This window comes from Ochlerotatus camptorhynchus, unplaced genomic scaffold (genome assembly GCF_037179485.1).
Source record: "Ochlerotatus camptorhynchus isolate MF236.1 unplaced genomic scaffold, CSIRO-AGI_Acam_v1.1 ptg000524l, whole genome shotgun sequence".
Lineage (NCBI taxonomy): Eukaryota > Metazoa > Arthropoda > Insecta > Diptera > Culicidae > Ochlerotatus > Ochlerotatus camptorhynchus.
The window spans coordinates 71,507-97,027 of NW_027041008.1; the positions used below are offsets into that span (position 1 = coordinate 71,507).

General features: G+C 38.0%; 1 protein-coding gene across 6 annotated transcripts in view; it reads left to right on the top strand.

The window, feature by feature from the left end:
- Positions 1-25,521, top strand: part of kairos — a 171,626-nt gene that overhangs the window by 25,801 nt on the left and 120,304 nt on the right. For 4 of the 6 annotated variants that reach the window (XM_065236058.1, XM_065236063.1, XM_065236059.1 and 1 more), the window contains exon 2: positions 9,277-9,448. The exons of 1 other annotated variant lie outside the window; for it this stretch is intronic. The gene's annotated coding sequence lies outside the window, so the exon portion shown is untranslated. The remainder of the gene's footprint in view (positions 1-9,276; positions 9,449-25,521) is intronic. One more of the 6 variants, XM_065236060.1, reaches the window with a different exon arrangement.

Here is a 25,521-nt window from a genome sequence, read left to right on the forward strand (position 1 = left end):
AGGATGCTTCATCTTGAAAAAAAAACTGTTAGATTTAGTATAGGCCACCATTCAGTTTGATTCATAACCCCAAAATGTGAATCGGTGCAAAAAATAGAAAAGATTGATGAAGGCCTAGAGGACGCACAAATGGCTTGAAAGAAGGAAATTACTATGGAATCATTTTAAATTTCACTTATATTGCCCTAACTTTTGATCTAGCGGTCCAAATGCTGATAAACAAATATGTCATTGTTATGACAATGACTGGAGGGTGTCCTATCAGAAACTGTACATCCAGATGCTGACGAAACCTCATTGTCTCATCACTCATTAATTTTCTGTGACATAATTAATCCACCCCCAATTGATATTTAGATAGAATACCCCAGTAAAAGATTAATCTTTTTTAATCTGTATAAAGTATACGAGAGTATATGGCTATGCAATCTGGTGAGTTCGAAAATCCAAACACCTGTTTTTTTAAGCAAATCATATAAATGAATTCTATGAGATGAGGTCAATTTTCATTGTTGTTATTTATTGACCAACTCTCCCGTTCACTCATACAACCGCTATGATACAGGACGATCGCGTAATCTACCACTCAAAGTAAATGCTTCGAGATCTTTCGGCAAGAAATTGGGGGTCCAAAAAACCGATTTTGTTTTTCTTGATTTGTTTTTCGTCGATTTTGTTTTCCGTGCTGAGCACCAATGCTACCGACGCCAGGGAGGCAGCTCCCACACCTCGACCATACCTATCGACCCGTCATCTTATAAACCGGATACCAACGGCTTTACTTCCCTTCCCTAGGTTCAATCCCAGTCGGTGCTGCTAAGATGTTCTGAGGCATAACATCTCTGATCACGCCTTCCGATCAGAGATGTTATGCCTCAGAACATCTTAGCAGCACCGACTGGGATTGAACCTACGCCTGCTGGGGTGAGAGTTAATCACGCTTACCACTACACCACTGGAGCAGTAAAAAAAACAAAATCGATCGCATTACGAAAAGCGGTCAGGTTTTGACCATATATAACTCTGTCACGGATGGATTTTAATTCTAAGCAAGCCAATCGATTGGAAACTTTTCTACGAATCTGCTAAAATTTCCAATAGGTCACAATTGAAAATTACACAAATGTCCAACTATTGCAATGGTTATCAAAATTCTCACCGATTGCCTGCAAAAAGCGCTTTCCCTAACACAGATTTCAAAAATGAATTCCATTCGGTCTCATTGAACGGTGCTTATTCAATCACCGGGTGTGGTGAGTGGAGGTGTCCGACCGTCATCAGCAGCAGCACTAGCAGTGCTTTCGGTGCGTGGCGTTGGACATTGTTCTCCAGTACACAACGAAAGGCTGCCCGGAAGCAGCAAGCTGCAGCCCACATGACCGTCCATTCACCGAAAAAGGAGGAAGAAGCCGCACCGCAATCAGTAGCTCTTTGTGAGTTGCTATGCCAAGCGTGTCACCCTCGTTCCAAACAACATACAGCTCACCAGGGGCCACATTGCGTATCTCGAAACGAAAAACTTTTTCATACAAGCGTTCGTACAAAAAGTCTTTCGTTTCGAGATTCGCAATGTGACACCAGCCTTATCAGTGCTGAAACCCTAATAGGTCAGCATTACTTAACCATCTCGACAAAACGGTCTTTTTCAGGACCATCGTAAATTTGTTAAAGAGTATTTTCTGGACATTTGTCAACGTCATCAATCGGATGTCAGTTCCTATATGTTTAAATCTAACATACCATGTATTTTTAAGGCAACATTGGGGGTGCAATTTCAAAAACCAAACTCGATCGTGGCATGAAAGTGGTCTGATTTTGATCCAGAGATGATGGATTTTAATTCTTAATACGCCAATCGATAGGGAATTTTTCTACGAATGTGTTAAAATTAAGACTTTATCTTTTTTCATAATTTTTTTTTTATATTAATTTATTTGTACAGGCTCAATCGAATAAACTTTACAGAGCCGAGTTATCATTTGCATTATACATGATTAATGTCTTAAATCTAGAGTTAAAGGAATCGAACCGATTACTCGCGGTCGTCTCGAGGTTAGTGGAGATTTACAATTTTTTGGATGGGGAAAGGGAGAAGGAGGTTTGAAGTATGATTTATTATACAAATATTTAATTAATCCTAAAACATGAACTTATTTCTATTCATCTTGAAAACAAACATTAAAAAAAACTACACGCACAATACACAAACTAAACACAAGGTTAATCAAACTTACAATCTAAGGTTAGTATTCTTAAAGTAAACATATATGAGTTTCATAAACTCCAGATCACGTCTAGCCAAAATATCCCGAACTGGAACATTAGGTTGTCTACCTCGAGCCCGTCTTTTTTCATAATATCACTATTGAAAATTGCACGAATGTGAAATTATCAACGATTGCCTGCGAAAAGTGCTTTCTCTAACACAGATTTCAAAATTGTATTCCATCCGGTCTCACCAAACGGTGTTTATTCAATCACCGCGTGTGGTGAGTGGTGGTGTTCTCCAATACACAACAAAAGGCTCCCCGCAAGCAAATAGCTATCAAGGCCGATGATCGGATTCAGTTGCTCGTCGTGAGCCACTGTGGGCCATCTAGCTGTTCACCGATAGATCCAGATGCAACGCATGAGAACCGCTACCATATTCAAAAGCTTCGAGGAAAAAATTCCACAGCATTGTTCTAAACTGGCTTGCAAGCTTAAAACCCATCGGTCCTTTTCAGGATCATAAATGTCTGATAAAAGAGTTCAATTAAGAGCTTGTATCCAAGACATATGGTCGAGGATTAACCTGTACTACATGGACACCGACAGAGCACCTCAAAAACAGAACTCTCAAATTGCTTCCGAATGTCAACCTATCGTACTTTTTCAATGATAACGAGTTAAGAAACCAATTTAATATTTATTATACTTTTGCTGTGACATCAAAACTACCTATCGTAATCCTACGTCAAATCTACGGTCGTATCTTGGATACAACCTCTCTAGATAGAGCTTAAATTAGGGCGTAACAACCTTTGTAAACAATTACTTCTGTTGATGATTTCTAGGAATTCAAGGCCCGCATACGTAAAGCAACATATCCATCGAGTAGGGGAAGTCTTCCCCTACTCTATGGGGATGTCTATTTACCAGGGAGAGCCATGACTTTCAAGAAATCATCGAGAGAAGTCATTGTTTACCAAAGCTGTTTCACCCTAGTTCCAGCTCTATATAGCTCTTACTTTTTTTTATATGATGTCATCACAAACACTTTGTGTTGATCTAAAAAAGGAAAGCTCCCGTCAGCCATATTTTTTTCTTTCGGTTGATATATCAGGTTATATCATTAATTTATATCATTAATTTATATCATTAATTTATATCATTAATTTATATCATTCATTTATATCATTCATTTATATCATTCATTTATATCATTCATTTATATCATTCATTTATATCATTCATTTATATCATTCATTTATATCATTCATTTATATCATTCATTACATTACATCATACATTGTAAACGATACTATGTAAATGTAAACGATACAGTAGGGGAAATGGCTCTAATGTTGGTCTATGGATCTAAGATTGGTCCCATCGCTAAAAATCTGCTATTTATCGATTTTATCTACATGAAAACGTCATTGAGACAGTTCTAATGGATATTTTTGGTCGCTATTGAAAATTTAGTCGATTGCTGAATTTATGTATGGGCCCAAATTAGGGGCGCTTAGGCCGACATTACATCCATTTCCCCTATTCTAATTGAAAGTGAGGAAAATTTACCCTCCCTCCACTTTGAGTGACGTTTGCTTTTTAGAGCGTGACATAATATATTCATCGGCCCATATGAAACTGTGCAGCAACTAATACATCCACAAAATCAAGGTTAATTTAAATATTTTTAAATGTATCTCGTTTGTCTTTCTAATATTGATGAAATTGAAATTAATAATTTCAAAAAATCGTAAATAAAAAACGAAGAAAAATACATCGCATAAATTTTTAAAGAAAAATATAAAAACGTGTTACGCACATTGTCTACAAACCATGGAAATCATAAAAAAAAACAAATACAATCAAAGTTCTTCTATACAAAACTCCAATTTTAAAAAGTTTTTATATTTTCTTGTGAAAAGTATTTTTAATAACCTTTCATTTGATATTATGTTCAAAAGTTATGAATTTAGAAAAAAAATTAATTTTGTTAAAAATAGAAATTTTTTTTTTTTGGACCACCCTAACATGGAAATGGCCGCTCTAATAAGAAAAAGTTGGAAGGGTTGTATACTAGATACGACCGCAGGGTTGGCGTTGGATAACGTCTGTTATGTGTTGTACTTAATTGTGTATATTATATTTTAGGAATATTCCTTAATAACTCTTTTGCGAAAGTTTGGTGGCCCTGAAAAGGGCCGTTTTGTTGGGCTGATGTTGTTGTTGATGTTTGCTCTACTCTGTCGCCCTGGAGGAGCTTTGGAATGATGTTGGTAGTTCGACGACAGACAGCATCTCCCCTTCCAGCGTTCCCACACCCCAGTACCCCAGGCTCTGCTGCCGTTGCTCTGCTGCCGTTGCTCTGCTGCCGTTGCTCTGCTGCCGTTGCTCTGCTTCCGCTGCTCTGGTACTGCTGCTCTGCTGCTGGGTCGACGATCGGATAGACAATGATGGAACGGGCACCCTTGTTGGACGCTTATATAGTAGAACAGAAAATATCAGAGGTGTCAGATACTCGCATCTGATGTCTCGGTTGGAGAAAGTATAAGAATATAAAAAAATCAATCGATTTTCACCATCTTTAGACAATGGTTTACTTTTAACAATTTTTCAATAGTTTACAGAATGAAATCAATAGTTTTGAAACATTCAGCAAATTGCTAGAAATATTTCCAATCGATTGATGCCATTATCTCGTAAATCTATCGAGAGACGGTTGAGTTATTATCGTTCAAAATCTTTCAATTTCGTAACGCATCCAATATGACTGTTTTCAATTTTGTACCCCCGTATGTTGCCGAAAGACGTTATCCAACGTCAAAAAAATATTGGTTTAATATTTTTCGATAAGGAACATGAGTGTACGAATACAAACGGACTGTCGCGAACGACAATGAAGCGAGTGTAGTAAAAAACGTACAATATTTTTGGGTTACTTATACCAATGCATTTGACGATCTGCATTTTTCTGTACCTCATTTCATGACAAAACAATGATATAAATAACAGTAAGCACATAGACCTTGCGTCTGAACTTAAGAGATCATATAATTTAATTTCCTGTAGGAGGTACTCCTCTACTTACTCGGTGATGTGTCCTTCTAGGTAGTTACTTGAAAAGCCATGTGTGTCCGTTTCCTTGATCCCTGTTGAGTAAAGTTGAATTCCGTTGTTTGTTGATATCGAGGCTCTCTGCAACATCCAGTTTCCATGGTGTAGATACGGTTCGTAAAATCGTGATGTCCTCCGTCGATAGTTGGTGGTCCTCTGTGAAGATGTGTTCTGCAACCTTTGATTTGAAATCATATGTTAGGCTTTTTTTCTCTTGCTTTTTAGCCCTATTAACCTCCGCTATATGTTCTTTCAATCTAGTTGCTTAAGTTCTCTTGGTTTGTCCTACGTATACTTTGTTACAATGATTACACCTATATACACATGCTATACCTAAAACATTAACTGGGTCTTTAGTGGATCCTAACAATGATTTCAACTGGTTATGTCTACTGGTGAAAACTAAATCTAATCCGAACTGTTTTAACTGTGGTCTTAGCTTACAAGTTGTATCTACTATTGTATATGAGTACCCCGAATACAACATGTAGTTCATCTCATTTTATATTGCAAATGCTATGTAAAATTAGACAAGTCATACGTTGTATTTGGTGTACTCGTATACAACGTATATTCGTTATAAGTCAGGAAACACAGTAGAAGGGAATGAACACTATCATTTTCTTTATCCTACCGATTCGATTATAGTGGTGTGAATTCTACTCCAACAGTTTCAATGAGATTGACGCGCCCTTTTTAACAAACCATCCTGTAGCAAACTTAATAAATATTGCGAATTGCGTTATTCGATTTGTTGGATCGTATCGTTGGAAGGAGATTCTTATTCGCGTAAGTATCTCTGCTTACGGGTCCGCCCTTCCTTTTGGACCCTCAAACAGAGATTTTGTGAATTCAGATCGGTAGCTCAAATTGATCTTGCTATTAAGTGGAGCTGCATACAAGACAAGATCTTCGAAGGGATGGTGGCTACCTTACATACATGATGTCATCACAAACACTTTTTTTTTCAACTGCCATAAGATCTGACTCTACTTACAAATTTAATTGCAAAAAGAATGCTGGAATCCACTTTCAAGATTGAAATTCAGACAATTTCTGAATGATGTGAGTCTGGTCAATCAATTTTGAGCAATGTGATTTAATTTGACTCATTTCTGATTCCAGGAGCTGATCGAAAACCACGTAGACGAATAAGTTGCTATTTATATCTACCGATAATTGACTTTTCATATGAATATATGTGTTACATAATCAGTATTGGCTCATATCTGATTCTAACCACTTTCCCTATCATACAGCGATGTGGCTATTGTGGTCTTGGAAACTCAGTTTGACTGCCAAACGGCTTGTTTTTGAATTCTGATGTGATTTGATGGGTCGCCAGTGCTGCGCGCTGTCAAGAATGTCAATTGATATTAGATATTGCACTGAATTTCACATCTGATTCTGATAGTCCTTGCAAACATGATATTAGACGATACGGCTTTGACATAGCTATCCGTATGAATAACACTAGAGAACAGTTGAAAATCTTGCTTTTATCACAATAAATCACCTATTTTGTATGACCATTGCATTGTTTAATAGAACCGATGAGTTTGCTTTTTTCCTAGATTTGTTTTCCATCGATCTTGTTTTCCGTACAGAGTACCAATGTTACCGACGCCAGGGAGGCAGCTCCCTTGCCTGGACCATATCTATCAATCCATCAACACATAGACTGGGGACAAACGTGATCATAGATTTTATGCCTCAGAAAATCCCAGCGGCGCCGACTGGGATTGAGATGAGTTTGCTATATATCAGTACCCGTTAAGCAGGCGTAAATGGGAGATATTTACTATACAACTTCAGTACATTCAATACGATATCAATGTCACTTGCACACTTACATTGAGGCGAGTGACATTAATATTGGCTCTATGCGAGATATTGACATCAGCATTTTGTTGGTATTAACATTAACAATTTGCAGCACTGTTTGTGCACATGTGAAATCATTGATATTATTGATGATTTCTGCTCGATAGAGCCTAAATGGGCGATTACGACAAAGTAGTGCTCTACCCTAACGACAAAAATCGACTGGATCGATCCTTTTCATTCGATTTTTGTTTCGACCCAAAACATAAATTTTCAGTGCATTTGCATTTTCAATTTAATATTGATTTTTTTGCCTTCACCTTTGTACATCACTTGCCTTGAACATGGATTCTGCACACAACCAGTGTGACAGTTCAGCAGAAACATTCACTTCTTATGACATATTTCAGGTTTATCAGTGCTGCTATGTCAGAACTGGATCGCCTTGGGGCATATCGGCATGGGAGAAAATCCGTATCTCCATGTATACCCCATCGCTCTAAATTATTATCTAGAGGCTATTCTCTCAAACTGGCGAAACCGCACAGAATTGATATCGGCTCAATGCAAAAAGCATGGCTCAATTAGCTTTCTTGGGATCCCACTCGGCTGAGTTTTGGGATATCTGAATTAAGTACTTTCCATACTCACCTGCTTTTACACTCCGACCATCTAATCGTTTTGTTTCATATGTTAATCTTTCATTTTTTAAATCGTTCATTTAGTACCAATAAAACGAATATTATAACCTGTTAAATCACTCACCTAATCAAGTATCCTGAGCAAAAACTTCTGCATGTCAAATGAAATCAAAATAGTCATTTACTATATCCTCATCATGTATATATGTTACGCTCACACTTTTTACTGCGTACGTACTACACAATTTATTTCTAAATGATATCAATCATCACACTAAATGACTATTATAAGTGAAATGTCATAACAAGATAGCTTATGTAACGTAATATCAACTTTAGACTGAACTTGGCGTTAATGTGCACAAACTTTCCTATGATCTGTTATATTTGAAACATTTTTGTGCCATTTTGAAAAATAAATCGATTAAATCAATTTAAAGTGATTGATTAAATCGGTGAATCGAATATTTTCAAAATAAAAAATGAATCGATTCAATAAGATCGATTCTTACCTCAAGATCGCCCAATGCTAATTAGCATGCGTGGGCGAACTACCAGTTACGCCAAAGCCGAGGCCAAAGCGACGATCAAATGCATTGTCTACAAAAGCTGATACATCTCTTCGAAAAAGTTGTAGATTTGTATTGTTTTGTAGAATTGGTATAGTGGATACGGTAGTTGTACATATAAATTACGTTGCACAAACACCTTTTTTTATCTCAAAATAAACTTCCCCTTCCGTTTTTCGGAAACCTCACCAGTTTTTAGAATTTCATTTTTGTGAGAGTCTGACTCTTAAATATCATCCAAACAAGTGTCGTAATATTGTGTTTTTTGCACTTGTATCGAAAATCTCCAAACGATCGTTTGACACACACGAACACCTCACCCTATAATACTCTACGTATGTGACATATGTATACTGTATGAAGCGAGTATTTATACAACCATATCCATCGTACATAATCATCATCTACAGCTTACTAATGTTAGTCCTTTCCTTTGCCTGGGGGGTTGAATCTTGTCTCCAGGAATATCCAAACTCATACGGAAATATTGTTAGCCCTCCATCTCAACTTTACAATAATTCTCTCTAGCTTTCAATCGAGCTGCTTTTAGTGTGCTCTAAATTCAAATAGCTGTATGATATTGATGCAGGGAATTTATTATTAGATTGTGCTTGCGCTGGCGGAACAGTTGCTCGTTGCTAACTAGAACTACATTTCCCATCGTATAGGAATGTTAATACATAGGACTCTTCAACGTATCGAATGTTAGGAGGAAGAAATATGGCTTGTTTGATTGTCTCTTCTTTTTTGATCCAATAAGCTTTGATTGAAATGGAGTACTCTTCCTTCGGTAACTAAATCATATTATACTACTACTTTGAATAAGATTCTCAAAAATCATTGCTTTCCATTCACGTGGACATCAAAGACAATTGCAATTCGCCCACACGTCATACATTGATTTTGTGCCAGTATAGAGAAATAAAATGAATGTCAATTTATTGATTGTGTACTTGATCTGATTGCAAAGCTGCAGATTAATGTAAAATAGTTCATACCGAAGCTGAAGCTGTACACGACGTAACGTACATCTAATGACTCATCAAGAGAGCTGTTTCGATAGTTTCAAGGTTCACCTAGCTGTTTAAGGTAAGTAGGTATATAATAGGGTGGTTCAAAATATCGATTTTGCTCCACCAACAAAACTCGATTGATTCTATTTCCCCCTTTGAAGTTTATATGGGAATTACTATAAGAAAGTCCTTGCCATAAAGTTTTAAGGAATTGTTTGCTATCTGTTATGTGAAAATTTATCAGCTACAGCTTTTCCCAAAGCCACTTTTAGACTTCAAGGTAATTAGTTATTAATTGATTTCGAAGCCAATAACTTTCACTAATCGACTTTCAGGGCAACACTGCATCTTACACTTATGATATAGTAGCCTGGATTTTTTGCGGCAAGCACACCAATGATGCCTGCTGAGCAGTTTATGGAGCACGTCGGAAGAACATTATCTTCGTCATCAACTAATCACAAATCACTTATTATCCTGACGTTCAATTAAAATTGGATCTTTAGCAAAGTTGTAACTGGGAAAATTTTACATTAGTATAGATAGCAAACTTTTTCGTAGATCATTACAGCGAAGAGCTAGAACGATGAAAACAAAAAGTCCACTTTTTCCTTACTAATTCCCATATAAACTTCAAAGGACCAGGGCAGTATGAGATCGCATAAATGAGCTATAAATTTGAGAGAATTACCAGGACCTCAGGAGGCAAAGTCAATATTTTGAGTCACCCTGGATATATATATATTCGTTATAATGGTAAACTGAGCAGTAAGTACACAGCAAAAAATTAATTTTAATATCACATCAAAGTGGATGCACTTCAATCGTGTCGAAAATATGGTGTAATATTACTTGCCAAAAAGCACAAAATTAACATTAATACAATGCACGAACTGACATTACGCTGCTTTTACTATATTTGTTTATTTTTATGGCCATAAAAATTACATGAGATTTTCGACATGATTGAAGTGCATCCTCTTGGATGTAATATTGAAAATTATTTTTTGCTGTGTAGGTTGCTGGCTTCTGACATAATATATAATTTTGGTATATTGAGTGAATACATTTCGGAAAGGATGTAACAGTTTTCACATAAAGCAAACAATCTTTCACAAAAATTGTGGAATAAAAGTCTCACAACCCATGCTGGATGCAGTGGATTCGATTCTCGGTTCATCCAGTCAATGATATTTTCGGTTTGGAGCCTTTTTAAATCATTCTGCTGAATTCACGAGCATGATATCCTGAACTTTCGAGTGCATCATGCTCGTAAATTTATCAGAGAAGGATGTTTTCAAAAGGCTATTGATAACGTCTAACGTGATGATCCTGCCAACTATCAATAAATCCTAAATTTCGATTAACATTTCAAAAGGACATATCCGATTTGATCGATTCTCTTAATCGACTTTCTCTTTTGATAACCACGGCTAGACAAACAGATTTCTCGCTATTTAATGAGATTCTCGTCTAGTATTCAGAACATCAGATACAACAGGGAATATTTTTGTAGCTGCACACTTAGAAATAACACAAAATAGACAAACATGTCATGTAATATTAAGTGCTCCGAGACTGTAATGTTCGGTGCTCGACGAAATGTACGTTTGATTGAGCTATATTTTGCGTCTGTTATGACTCAAATTTATGTCGAAATTGACGCTCGTATATGTCACTCTCAGAGCACCTAAATTTACATGATTTTTTCTAAGTGTGTGAGTTATTAACGAAATAGATAGTGGATGAAGAGAGTCGATCAAAGCAGAGGAATTGTTCGTCTAGAAATGTAATTTAAAGCGGTTACTGGTTTGATTCCATAATCGGCAATTCATTTTACCAAAGTGCCATAGCTTGAGACATACCTACCGCGTGATGCTGTTTTCGGTGCACAGCAAAAAAATAATTTTGATATCACATCAAAGTGGATGCACTTCAATCATAGAGGTAACTCTAAGACCACTGGGTCCCGAAGAAAATCATTATTATTTTTGGCTCACTCAGTACCAGAACAACGGTCCCAAGCAGTCCCAAGCTATTTCACTCACCCCTGCATGTTCTGCATGAATCCACACACCCCTGATGTTATCTGTCAAACTTTCATAGCGAATCAAAACAAACATAGTGTAGTAATAGAATTTCAACTAGAATAGGGTACGTTAATCGTTTGCTTGGGACCAATAGGCTACTAAAGTGGTGAGCCAATTTAAAATCGTTAGTTTCGTATTGATTGTTGCTTCAATCGTGTCAAAAATATGGTGTAATATTACTTGCCAAAAAGGACAAAATTATCATTAATAAAGTGTATGAACTGACATTACGCTGTTTTTACTGCATTGGTTTATTTTTGTGACCATAAAATTTACATGAGATTTTCGACATGATTGAAGTGCATCCTCTTGGATGTAATTTTAAAATTAATTTTTTCCTGTTTGATTTAACGTGGGTGGCACAGTAGCCATTTTTTCGTTAAAAAATTGGTTTTCAAATAGGGGAAATGGATGTAATGTCGACCTAAATGCCGTAATTTGGGCCCATACATAAAGCCAGCAATCGACTAAATTTTCAATAGCGACCAAAAATATATATTAGTTCCGTCCCAATGACGCGGTAATATAGATAAAATTGATAAATAGCAGATTCTTAGCGATGGGCCCAATCTTAGATGCATAGGCCAACATTAGAGCCATTTTCGCTATATGATGTAGGGGAAATGTCTCTAATGTTGGCCTTTGGATCTAAGATTGGGCCCATCGCTAAAAATCTGTTATTTATCAATTTTATCTATACGAACGGGTCATTTGGACGGTACCAATGGATATTTTTGGTCGCTATTGAAAATTTAGTCGATTGCTGAATTTATGTATGGGCCCAAATTAGGGACATTTAAGCCGACATTACATTCATGTTTTTTTAATCATCGCCCCTTCATAAACGTCGTTGAGTAGTCGAAGCAGAAGAAAACATATTCGCTATATTTTGAAAGCTTGAAACTGAGCTTCAGAAATCTTTCTTAAAGTGCAAAAACATTCTTATTTGCTCGTTATCTCATTTAATTCTCCCATTCTATACGTGACAGGAAATACAGATGAAGTATTAGATGTCATTCACAGTGCATAAAAAATATCGCCAATGTAAAGACCAATGTAGATAGTCTATGTAGAAACGTGTGTAAAGGCAAATGGGAGAGAAATTCTATTTCTATGGAAGAACGATTTCCGGCCAATCATGGAATTTGTCGCGTTCATCGTGCCAAAATAAACGCGGTGGTGGGCCAAAGGTAAGAGCTAACGAAATGTGAACGCAATTTACGAGTCAGAGTTTATAAAATAGCTAAACAAACGAGATTGTGGAGGTAAATAGGGCATAACACCTTTTACCAAGCTTAACTGGTATTTGCGCAGCAATTGTGGCGAAAATTATTGTTTTATTAAAGCATACAAACTGAATTCAGATCACTGAAGTCGGTAAAATTTTATCGAGAACTATGCAGGGTTTTTGATCAGCTGAAAAGTCGGTAAAATTGCAAATGACCATTACATGTAAGTAACCAATAAAATCGACATAAATAACTGTACAAAGTCTATACAAGTGCAGGACAATCTTTTTATTTTTTTACCGAACAGTTCCATAGCTCAAAAATAACCGATCAGTGAAGGCTTCGATTAGTGTGTAGGTACTATTCATATTTTTTAAATTGAAAAGTAGTTCAAAACATAACGTGTCGTCATAAATTTTCTCCCAGAGTCCTCACATGATTATATGCAATGTGATCAACAAATCCGATCGATGTGTCGGATATATAATTCCTATGTACACATAAAAGCCATGTATGACCACACATACTATTCATATTACACATACATTTCATCCGATTACTCAAATTCGCATAAACTACGGACTGAGTAAAATGTTCCTCGATTTTCCTCAAATTCAACCAAATTTCTGAAAACCTCATTTAATTTCAATTTGAAATCCTGGCTTACACATTATTCATCACAAAAAGTAAACTATCAAGAAAGGTTATTTTAAATATTCGGGATTTCCAAGATATCGAGAGCGTGTGCGTTTTCCCTCATAGGAACTTCCTGTAATGTATAGCCCATCTAATTTATCAGTTCTATACTTTGTGACCTTGGCTCTCTTCTTGCCATCTTTTGTGGTGAGTCTATTAGAGATGAATAATTTTATATTTATTGAAATTAAGGAAATGTTTATTTGTTGTCAACCATGCCGTATTTAGCTAGGATGTTTTGGTTTATAATAAACTTTTTGATCAGATCTGACCCTTCTTACGTATTCTTACGACTTTATGTGTGGTATGATGGTCGTGTGTCGTATGGCCCTTGAAAGGAACTGAAAACTACCCAAGGTGTATTCGCAACATGTTCGGATGTGTCTAATGTGATTCTGGGCTCTTGATATAGCCATTGCACTTTTTTGAAAATTCTCATGTGATTTGAGGTGCCGCATTATGGGTTCCAAGTCAGAAACTGAAGTACCCGGAACATCTGGATGTATTCAATGAGTTCCTGGGCACTTTATATAACCACATTTGCTCTTGTTTTTGATTTCTCATGTGAAATGGGTTTTGGTTCAAGTCAGAAGCTGGAAACTTCCCCTGGAGTTCACGGAACATGTTCGGAAGTGTCCAGTGTCGTCCTGGGTACTCGATATAACCACCATTGCATTGCAAACATCCAAAAATGTCATATGAGACCATGAAACCTTTCATTTGGTTGCCGATAAAAAAAATGTGTTACACACACAAACATGTTCAGATCTCGTCGAGCTGAGTCGAAACGAATCGGAAATCGGGTTTTCAAGCGATATATATATACCCCTTTTAGTAGGGAGTATTTTGCATGTATAACTTTTCCAAGTTCCTCATTTCCTCATTGTGATAGGTGGTCACGCCGTGATCCACCTTAATCCGCTGACTTGCTCCTGCTTGCTGCAGGACCAAGTGCCACACCGTCCGAAGCGGTAATGAGCAGAGGCATGACAGCAGCACTGTTTATATCTTTTCAGGCATAAGAAGAACAATGTACAACCAAATGGTACTCGATTATGACGACTGGGTTAGGGAAAAGCGTTTATTTCATGAAAACAGAGATAAAATTCTCATTTGTACATTTTTCGAATGTTTATTTTTTGTGAAAAATTGAAAAAAAAAATACTTATTTCAGCAGATTTGTAATGTAATATCCTATCGATTGGCGTATTTGGATTTTATTTTCATCTATAAATGACAAACTTACAAGCGTTCAAAACCTAACACTATTTCACCACGCATATTTTTTGATTTGCACCCCAGTATAGTCGTCAAAAACGTAGTTCTACGTCAAAACAAATTTTGTTGAGTTTATTTTCAAAATATCTCGGAAGCGGCTGCATGTCGGAAGATAGTCACCATGAGCAAACTGACCTTTAGAATAATGTAAAATAGTAATTCTTACAAAAACTTGGAGTTTTTCTCCCATCAACCTTTTTACTAAACGTTTCTCTATCCTAGAAAGATACCAGTGTTGGAAAAGTTCGCGATATTTCACGAATTTCACCAAGGGAAAAGTTCGCGAGTCATAGTGAGTTTTTCCGAACTTTTCCATCACTGAAAGTTACCATTACTTTTCTAATGACTTAAAGTATCGTCAGGATTTTTTTTATTATAAAAATCGTAGGTTAGTAATTTGAATTTTAAATTTTTTTTATTGTTTTTTTTAAACACGTTTTTTTACCGTGTACATTTTTTCTACAAATTCAAATTAAATGTCTTCAATTTCTTTTGAGACATAATTTCGTTTAAATCAATGGTTTTCGAGTTATGATTTTTATTAAAGTACTTGAGTGAAACACATACTCCCTTTTTAATTAGTCTTGATTCAAAATGATCTCTTGACCTGTGGAAAAAAAAACAAAATCTCCAATATCGAAGACATGTGTAAATAAACCTTTACACATGTCTTCGATATCTGAGATTTTGTTCGGAGAGGGTTGAGCTGGATCGTTTGTTCATTTGGCAGAGAATTGCTCGAAACGTTGATAATTTCTCAGCCCACTGACAGGTTCTATATCAGTAACAGAGTTTGGTTGTAGGCAGCATGCGTCAGGCTCAAGCATTTATTTGCTGTGCAGAGCCCGCTGTCACGTATGACATGTTGCCTACGCGATAATTTCTGCACTTGAAACGTGGATGATTGGATGACGACACATTCCTAAACATTCTGACGCAAACTTTTGCATGGTTGGAGTTGTCACATGATGGATGTGTTGTGACTGTGACAGCTTTTTGTACTCCTCTACATTGTATATATTACTACAGGAAAACTGTATGTTTCAGTATTTGAAAGTATGTATTATAAATACACAATTAAAAATCAAAGTTAGGAGTTCAATAAAATTTTGCTTGAAGTTTAGACGTCTACAATCAAATCTCGTTATTGAACGGAGCTACGGTCGTAAAATTTGGAAATTTGTGTGAGCAAAGTGGTCGAAGATGGCTGGATTTCCTTTGAGTTAGGATGTAGTTAGGATCGTGTAAAAGAGAGTTTACTGTATAAGGTATATCACTCAAATCCTATAGAATCCAAATTAACAATTAAAGCAGCTATAGAAATATGATTCCCATTCGTCAAAGACGATCCAACTAACATTATTGCTGAATGAGCCAAAATGCTGGTCAATTTGCTTGAATAAGCACTTTTTCAGTTCTCATTGTTTGTTGGTGAGTTATTCCATGCTATAAACTACACAAGACGTTTGCTAACTGAAATACTTTTAACTTCTTATTCTTCTTATTCTTCTTCTTCGCATTTCAAGATAATTGCTAATCTCACATTAGCTTATTACGTGATCTCAACTTAGTGTTCTAGACGCACTTCCACAGTTATTAATTGTGGACTTACGATGCACGGATAAGAATTCTGAATTTTAACTATCGCTTAAAATCTCCTCTTGTTTAATTTTTAGATATAGAAGAAATGGATGTAATGTGGTCTAAATGCCCTAATTTGAGTCCATACATAAAACCAGCAATCGACTAAATTTTCAATAACGACCAAAAATATCCATTAGTACCGTCCCAATGATAATATTGATAAATAGCAGATTTTTAGCGATGGGCTCAATATTAGATCCATAGGTCATAGAGCCATTCCCCCTAGTTGGCATAAACATCGAAATTTCTTACAAGCGTATATACAATATCATATATTTTGTTACTCACTGGCGAGAAGGGCTAGTTTACAGGTTCCCCTGACCCACGGAGGTCGTCTGGGGGTTATTGGCTAGCTCTCGCTCTCAGGGTCGGCTTCTATCATGGGAATAGTTATTGAAAAGCTCAACCTTTCATTGATTATGCGATAGTACACGCAAATTCACACAGTTCGAAAAAGTAGTGTAAATTTCTGTTCAATATGATGCACATAAATGGAGCGTCACATATCATATACGTTTACATTATATATCATGTAAAGCTCTGACACATTTCATGCAATGTAACAAATATTGTATACAAAAGCCCATCTTTGTAAACAACATTGTTTGCAAGTTGCTTGGTTGCGTGGAATGAAATACACGTCTACGTGACTGAATGTTTACATTACAATTAAAATTCAGAATTTTTATCTGTGCACTTTAACTTTTATTTTCGATCGCTTACAGTGGGTTTGGTGCGTAATTGTGGGCCAGCCGGCTGCTGAGGGGACACGTGTCCGAGGGCGTATGGGGGGGGGGGACCGTGATGCTACTTGGCGCCGTCGTCTGGTTGGGTTCACCCAGGGAACCAGCGTATTTGGCCGTGGTTCATTGACCGGGCGGGCGAGGCTCGCACAGGGAACCAACGTGAGATGTTGTCGTGATAAGCGTCGTCTATGTAACCTTAAACTAGAAGACTGTGCCGAGCTTTGGTCTACCGGGGTGTTAACGCTGGGAGCTAACGTGGATCTTCGTCGTTCCGTTCGCTCCGTGGGTGTCTGGTGAAACGGCTACAATGGCTCTTGAGGTTCCAGCCTCGTGTACTTCTCCAAACTATGACATGACACTTTAACTGATAGCACAGTAGTCCTTTAGTTTTGCTCTACAAAGATGGCCTGTCCACTTATGTGTCTAGTGCATGAGCATGATTGACCACCCACGGTCAATTGTAATTACAGATCAGTTGTAATTACACAAAGCACAAATAGACGATGCTTGGGACTAGCAATCATCCTTAATGTGTAAAAACTGGTGATCTCAAACTAGGCAATACCAGCGCCGCCCGCGCCCGTACACAGTTTAAGAAAGGAATGGATAGGAATGTGTTGACGTGACACTCGCTTTGATGGAAGCCGAGAACACCTCTGCACTTCCACGAGAAATCACTGGGGTGTTGGATAAGAGAGTTGAGTTTGCAGCAGGGTTCGTTTTGGTAAACGATAAGCTGAATTGATGTCCTAACGATCATATAACACGAGGGAGCTTGAGATTGAACCCACGGTCTTCTGCTCAGTAAGCAAAAATGTTCGACTTTGTTTGGATCTAAGATTGAGCCTGCTAATATATCACGCCGCCGGCTACGATTTCCCACACCGACGGTCAATTTTTTACAGTGGTGGTCCTCTATATCTGTAATATGCGCGCGAGGCTGAAACAGTTGGTAAACGATAAGCTGAATTGATGTCCTAACGATCATATAACACGAGGGAGCTTGGGATTGAACCCACGGTCTTCTACTCAGTAAGCAAAAATGTTCGACTTTGTTTGGATCTAAGATTGAGCATTGCTAACATATCACGCCGCCGGCTACGATTTCCCACACCGACGGTCAATTTTTTACAGTGGTGGTCCTCTATATCTGTAATATGAGCGCGAGGCTGAACAGTTGTGGACTACTCAAATTTGCTTTGTTTTCATTAAAATACTGCTCATGTTAAAAAAAAACTTCAATGCCATCATGACAATAGTGGCGAACATGATAGTTCTATAGAGTGCTACAAACTTCTCAAAAGTTTTGTAGACTTCTCGGAAGTTCTGCAGTCTTTTTGGAAGCTTCATACACTGAAAACAAAATTTCGTTAATACAGCGAAATTGCTCGTTTGTTCTACGAATTCATTCGTTGTTTTCTACAACAAAATTAATTCGTACATGTTATGTAGCTAGATTCGTTAGAGAATGATAGTGTGCTAGTGTTATAGCTTTATCGTTGGAAGGAATAAATCATGTCAAACAAATTTAAAAAGACAGACTCGACTCGAATATGAACTTTAAATTTGTCAGACCTGTGCTTTATCCTCCGCTCTATCTATACTACAGAAAATGGTGAGGCCAAAGACAAATAAGAAGCGCTCATAGAACGATAACTCAATTTCGTTTACATTTTCTGCGGCTTGCTTGTATTGGTAAAACCAAAAATATTTCAAGTAAAAAGCATGCACAGTAAAAAATAAATTTTAATATTACATCCAAGAGGATGCACTTCAATCATGTCAAAAATCTCATGTAATATTCATGGCCACAAAAATAAACAAATGCAGTAAAAGCAGCGTAATGTCAGTTAATGCACTGTATTAATGATAATGATGTCCTTTTTGGCACACCATATTACACCGTATTTTTGACACGATTGAAGTGCATCTACTTTGATGTGATATCAAAATTATTTTTTTGCTTTGTGCCATCTCCAACATCACAACATCAACACAGGGAAAACAAGAAGAGTAGTTTACTGGATAGTACGAAGTTGAACTCGTATATTAAATACGAATAAAGCGTAAGAGGAGAGAGGACTACACACTTAGAGAAAATAATGTAAATTTAGGTGCTCTGAGACTGACATATAGGAGCGTCAATTTTGACATAAAATTGAGTCATAACAGACGTGCAATTCAACTCAATCAAACGTACTTTTCGTCGAGTAACGAACTTTTCAGTCTCGGAGCACTTAATTTTACATGACATGTTTGTTTACGTCTCATCTCTTATGTCAAAGATGGATTCCGTCACGTGTAAAATTAGTTATTTCTAAAAGTGTACTTCAGCCTAATCGCCCATTCTGGGCCTATCGAACAGAACACTTCAAATATATCTATGATTACCCCATAAACGAAACAATTAAATTTAAAGTACGATATTTTAGTTCAAAAGCTACCAAACGCAAAGTGATATGAATGTTTATACTCATTATTCTCGAAAACTAAAAAAGCACTCCGATAGAATCCAATTATATAAGGTCCGGGCCAACAGGCAGCTTGCTGGTGTTAGAAGCAAAAATATTGTAAACATTGCTGAGCACTCAAGTGACGACGTTACTCTACCATAACATTCCATACTGCGAACAGTGAGATTTACGTCACTGCCAACAACTGTTTCGTGTAAAAAGATAAACATTGCAATGAAATACGAACACCACTAAACATTTGCACATTTCACTAACACCAATAAGCCTGTTGGCTCGGACCTTATATAAATGACATTGGATAGAATCAACTTTTTTTCTCCATTCACTCAAAAATTTCCACACGTCATCATCATGTGTCTCACACTTAATTTTGCGCATAAAGGGTTATACGGTCAAAATTTGGTCAATATCAACTTGACGTATTTCTTTCAATTTTGCATTTGAAAAACCTGAACACCCCTCATTTTGAAGGTGTGTGTGTGTAGAATGTTGCTCCTATTTTGATTTTGGAATTCACTCTTCAGTTGTCAAAATGCCGTCCAAGCAAGAAGAGCAGCGTATCAAAATTTTGCTCGCGCATCGCGAAAATCCGAGCTACTCGCACGCAAAGTTGGCAAAATCGCTAAAAGTTGCCAAATCAACCGTTACAAATGTAATTAAAGTGTTTGGGGAACGTTTGTCGACAGCCAGGAAGTCTGGATCGGGGGGAAATCGAAAACCGGAAGCCGCTGAGACGACAAAGAGAGTTGCCGGTAGTTTCAAGCGAAACCCTAACCTCTCTCTCCGAGATGCCGCAAATAAGCTGGGTGTATCGTCTACAACCGTGCATCGAGCCAAAAAACGAGCCGGACTATCGACTTACAAGAAGGTAGTGACTCCAAATCTCGATGATAAACAAAAAACGACGGCCAAAGCGCGATCCCGGAGGCTGTACACGACGATTCTGACGAAGTTTGACTGCGTGGTAATGGACGACGAAACCTACGTCAAAGCCGACTACAAGCAGCTTCCGGGACAGGAGTTTTATACGGCAAAAGGAAGGGGAAAGGTAGCAGATGTTTTCAAGCACATGAAACTGTCAAAGTTCGCAAAGAAATATCTGGTTTGGCAAGCCATCTGTACCTGTGGCTTGAAAAGCAGCATTTTCATAGCTTCCGGGACTGTCAACCAAGAAATTTACGTGAAAGAGTGTTTGAATAAACGTCTGCTGCCTTTCCTGAAGAAACACGGTTGTTCCGTACTGTTTTGGCCGGATTTGGCATCTTGCCATTACGGTAAAAAGGCCATGGAGTGGTACGCCGCCAACAACGTGCAGGTGGTTCCCAAGGACAAGAACCCTCCCAACACGCCAGAGCTCCGCCCAATTGAGAAATACTGGGCTATTGTCAAGTGGAACCTAAAGAAGACCAAAAAAACTGCTAAGGGCGAGCAGCAGTTCAAGGCAAACTGGCTTTCTGCGGCGAAGAAGGTGGACAAGGTGGCTGTACAAAATCTGATGGCAGGGGTCAAGCGTAAGGCCCGGAAATTCGGATTTGGAAAAGCGGAAGCCTAACTGAATATTTTTCCTGAATTTTATACTAATTGAACTTGAAAAAGAAATTTAATTTGACGTAACGATTTCACCGATTTACACGCGTTTTCCCTTGACCAAATTTTGACCGTATCACCCTTTATTGTGAAACACATCCATTTCATGTGTGAATCTTATGCTATGAACCATGCCTGAACACTATGGATTTGAATTGTGACACACTTGGATTCTATGGCCTCATATGGTGATATCAAAAGCTTTGCACACCATAGTTCAATATTCTACAATATTCTACTTTATCGAATTCTACTTTACCGACTCTAAAAATGAATCGACAAATATATAAACAAAACTGCCAGAGGCCAGAGCTTTCACATATATTTTTAATGGGTCTGATTTGGGATTCGATCATGGATTGTTGGGGTATGCTGCTGCCGGAGTCTTCGTTCGATCTCACTGTGCCACGGTTGTTCTCCATATATGAGGCAGGTTGATAGGATAAAGTCACAACTCTTGTTATAGATGTTTACCTTTCTGAGCAAGCAATTCACATCGTATTGAAATGCAAAACACTTTAAATCCATCTGTTTTGAACAGTAGCGTGAATAGATAGTGAAAGATTTTCAACATTTAAAAATTTGAAACACTATAAATTAACGTGTATAACACATTGAACCAAGGTGAAATACACTTAAAGTTAATGTGATTGTGCATTTAGAAAATCAAGTGTTTAAACACTTCGATCAAACGTGTGAAATTTTTTGAGTGTTCGATAGGCCGAAGTGCAGTGCAACTGAGTTTCAATGCCTGAGGTCAAATTTCATACCCTTAGGCCGAGTTTACTGTCAAGAAGGGGCAGAGATGCCAGATCTACGGAAATCTCCGTAGATCTACGGATTTTACAATTTTTTACGGAAATACGGATCCGTAGGCAAAATCTACGGAATTCGGTACAGTTTCTACGGATTTTTTATTCAGTATCCGTCTCCCTTCAGAATCGAATTTTACAATCTAGAGTATAATCTGATTCTGAAGGGAAAGAAGCATAAAGTAATATACCACCGTTTTCTTGCTCACTTATCCGCTTTTTGATAGAATTGGCGTTGACGGCGACTCTGTAGCTTTTATCTCCTATGAAATATCTGGTAATCAAACGTCAGACTGTGCGTGAAACTCTTCACTCCGGAGAAAGTTCCCATAATATACTGTAAATCTTTGCTGGAAGAGAAAATTTTTCGACGGTGCCGTGTGAAGGCGAATCAAAGTCGTGTCGGTCGACCGTAGTCGACACATTTTCTGTGATAATCGACTGCCTTTGCTTCCGACACTTGCAAAACAAGCTTTCAAGTAACAGTACCAATGTCGATGTGCGGTATAAGAGGTGAGGAGAAAGGAAACTAGTGGACTCTTTCATTCTGACGGTGTTCTTATGCAACAGCAGACGTGACGTCACGTCTGTTGCTGCATAAGAAGACGCGAGAACGAAAGAGTCCACTAGGTTCCTTTCTCCTCACCTCTTTTACCGCACATCGTACCAATGTTATACGACAGGCCCTGTCATACGACACTGTCACCGAAGGCCGTAACGAATGTATGTATTTGTGTTTTTCTCATAATAAGAGCTGCTGATGTGTGCTTGTGTGAATTCTGAAAATAGCAAGCAACGATGTCCTAGTTATAACATTTCTGATCAGAAATGGTTTAATTGACACCAAATTGAGGAATTAGAACGAAATCACATGTGTCATATGAAAGTTATTTGATAATTTTCTTTTTGCTCGAATGTTGTTCTAGGAAACTACGGTTAAAACGTGGCTTTCTTATTAGATTAGGACACCACTATACCGCCGCTACGGGATCACAATTGATCAGATCGCCATAGATGGTCTTGAAATCCCTGCAGTGGATCCTCACATTGAGCTGCAAACCATTGCCGTGGATAATGAGACAGAATTGCTGCTTGGGCAACAGGAAACGCTCCTTTGGAATAAGAACAAATGCCTGGAGATCACACCCGTGCAAAACAGGGTTCATCTGTTATTAATATATGACGAGCACGGCGAAGAGATGGCTTTTCCTGCCATATGTTGTCCATCTACGGAAATTCAAGCCAGGGATTCGGATGACATATTTCATGATGGTATCCAGTGAAACTCGTCGTCAAGACAGGCGTGTGGGCAAACCACAACATTCGTTGTACATGAAAATGAAAGTTCTACGCCTTAGAGTTTCCGAAGGCTTGCAATGCACTTTTGAGCGAAATCTATCCTTTCTCAAATCAATACCGAATTTAGTACAGTATTGGTAACAAAGGCAGATAAATTTGTTCACCATGATGCGACAATTGGGAAAGCCTACGATGTTCCTCACACTAAGTGCAAATGAGATGAAGTGGCCCCATTTGTTGAATCTCCTACATTGTCAGAAGGACACAATGGCAATGACTTAACAGATCCTATCCAGGAATTGACTGCACTACAAAGAGCAACTCTGGTCAATGATGATCCAGTCACGTTCTGTGTGTACTTCAACAAGCTGGTTGATACGATTGAGTTTTAAGCACCGTGGAAGTCCTCACGCACACATCTTGCTATGGCTGAACAAGGATCCCCGGGAAGCAATCAGTGAAAGTATGCCAAAAACTACAGGTGCAACAGTATCATGGTATTCATGCCCTTTTCAGGGCCACCAAGCTTTTCCGAAAGAGTTAAATTTCTGAACATGTCCCAACTAAAATTCATATCAGGGCAATCATAGTCATATTAAAGAGTATAAACAGAGAGAACCCTGCTTAAATTCCTATTCCTACACAAAACACAAGTCCTGCTGTAGTTAACAAATAACAGTTATTAAATAAGACCACGTAGTCCGACGTCACCATTGCGTACAACCCCAGAGGGCTGTCCCTAGTAGTTTTTCAAAAGTATTTTCATCGATTTATCATGTAACGTAAAATATCACCATAGAACTAAAAAAAAAATATCGCCTTCGGCTAAAAAAAATCCGTAGAAATCCGTAGATTTGTATAAGTCTACGGAATTGCATAGAAAACAATCTGGCATCTCTGAGAAGGGGTGTTACATTTTCAATGCGGTGATGATGTTGGTTCACTCGCAACAATTTAAAAAAAAAAATTAAGTGTTTTCGAACGAAAGTGTACCAAAAGTGTTTCTGAACGTGTTTCGTAGTTGGTTGTGGTGAAATTCGTTCATTCCCGGTTGATTTTGGAAATCCGTATCACAAAATTGCCCACCGATTCCTTTTTTTTGCCGTTCGGCGACGACGGGTGTGCTTTCGCGAGAGTGACGTTTATTTGATCCGTTTCTTTACACGGGTGAGTTTTTTTTATAACTAGCGTAAGTGTGCCTGCCATTTGCATTGAGTGTCGGAGATGGTAAGTAATCTGAAGGATGCCTCGCTGGATACGTCCAAGACTGGACACCCAGTAGCTGGTGGCCGTGAACGGTTCCTGTGGAAAGCACTACACTGAGGCAAATAAACGTAAGAATTCCATAAGAACCACTTATGCATTTTAGCCACAAGAAATCGGTATGAATTTCATTGACTTGCCTTATGAAAAATAATGTTGGCAACAACATAATAAAATGCAGCATACTGGAAACAAACTATGGACGTTGAGATTACGGGACCAGTGTGTTGACCACTCGTCTTTCAACGCTTGGGGAAATGAAATGGTTCAAGGCGTATAAGAGCTAACCTCATGTTAGACGAAAATCATTCATAAGTCACGCTTATGAAATTGATATGTGTCGTTCATAAGTCGAGTCTTATGAAATTCTTAAGTTCATTTGCCTCAGTGTAGATGCGACCCTCCTCCCAGATGACCATGGTAATACAGGAAGTATTACAACAAAGGTAATTGCTATTAGACATTTTGCAAACAGTGACAGATAGCGGACATGAAGAACCAGTCGAGGTTCCGGACAACAGTAAAAAGGAGATCGTCTGCCTAGTGGCAAACGTTTTTGCTTACTGAGCAGAAGACCGTGGGTTCAATCCCAAGCTCCTTCGCGTTATATGATTGTTAGGACATCAATTCAGCTTATCGTTTACCAAAACTAACCCTGCTGTAAACCCAACCCTATTACCCAATATCCCAGTGATTCCTCGTGGAAGTGCAGAGGTGTTCTCGGCTTCCATCAAAGCGAGTGTCACGTCAACACATTCCTACCCCTTCCTTTCTTGACCTGTGTTCGGGCGCGGCCGGCGCTGGTATTGCCTAGTTTGAGATCACCAGTTTTTACACATTGAGGATGATTGCTAGTCCCAAGCATCGTCTATTGGTTCTCTGTGTAATTACAGCTGGTCTGGCAATAACAGACTAGCAACCGTGGGCGGTCAATCATGCTTATGCTCATGCTCAAGAAGGGGTGTTACATTTTCAACACTATCTCAACAATTTGTAACTCTTCATCAAATCTTGCAAAACGCATGGAAAGG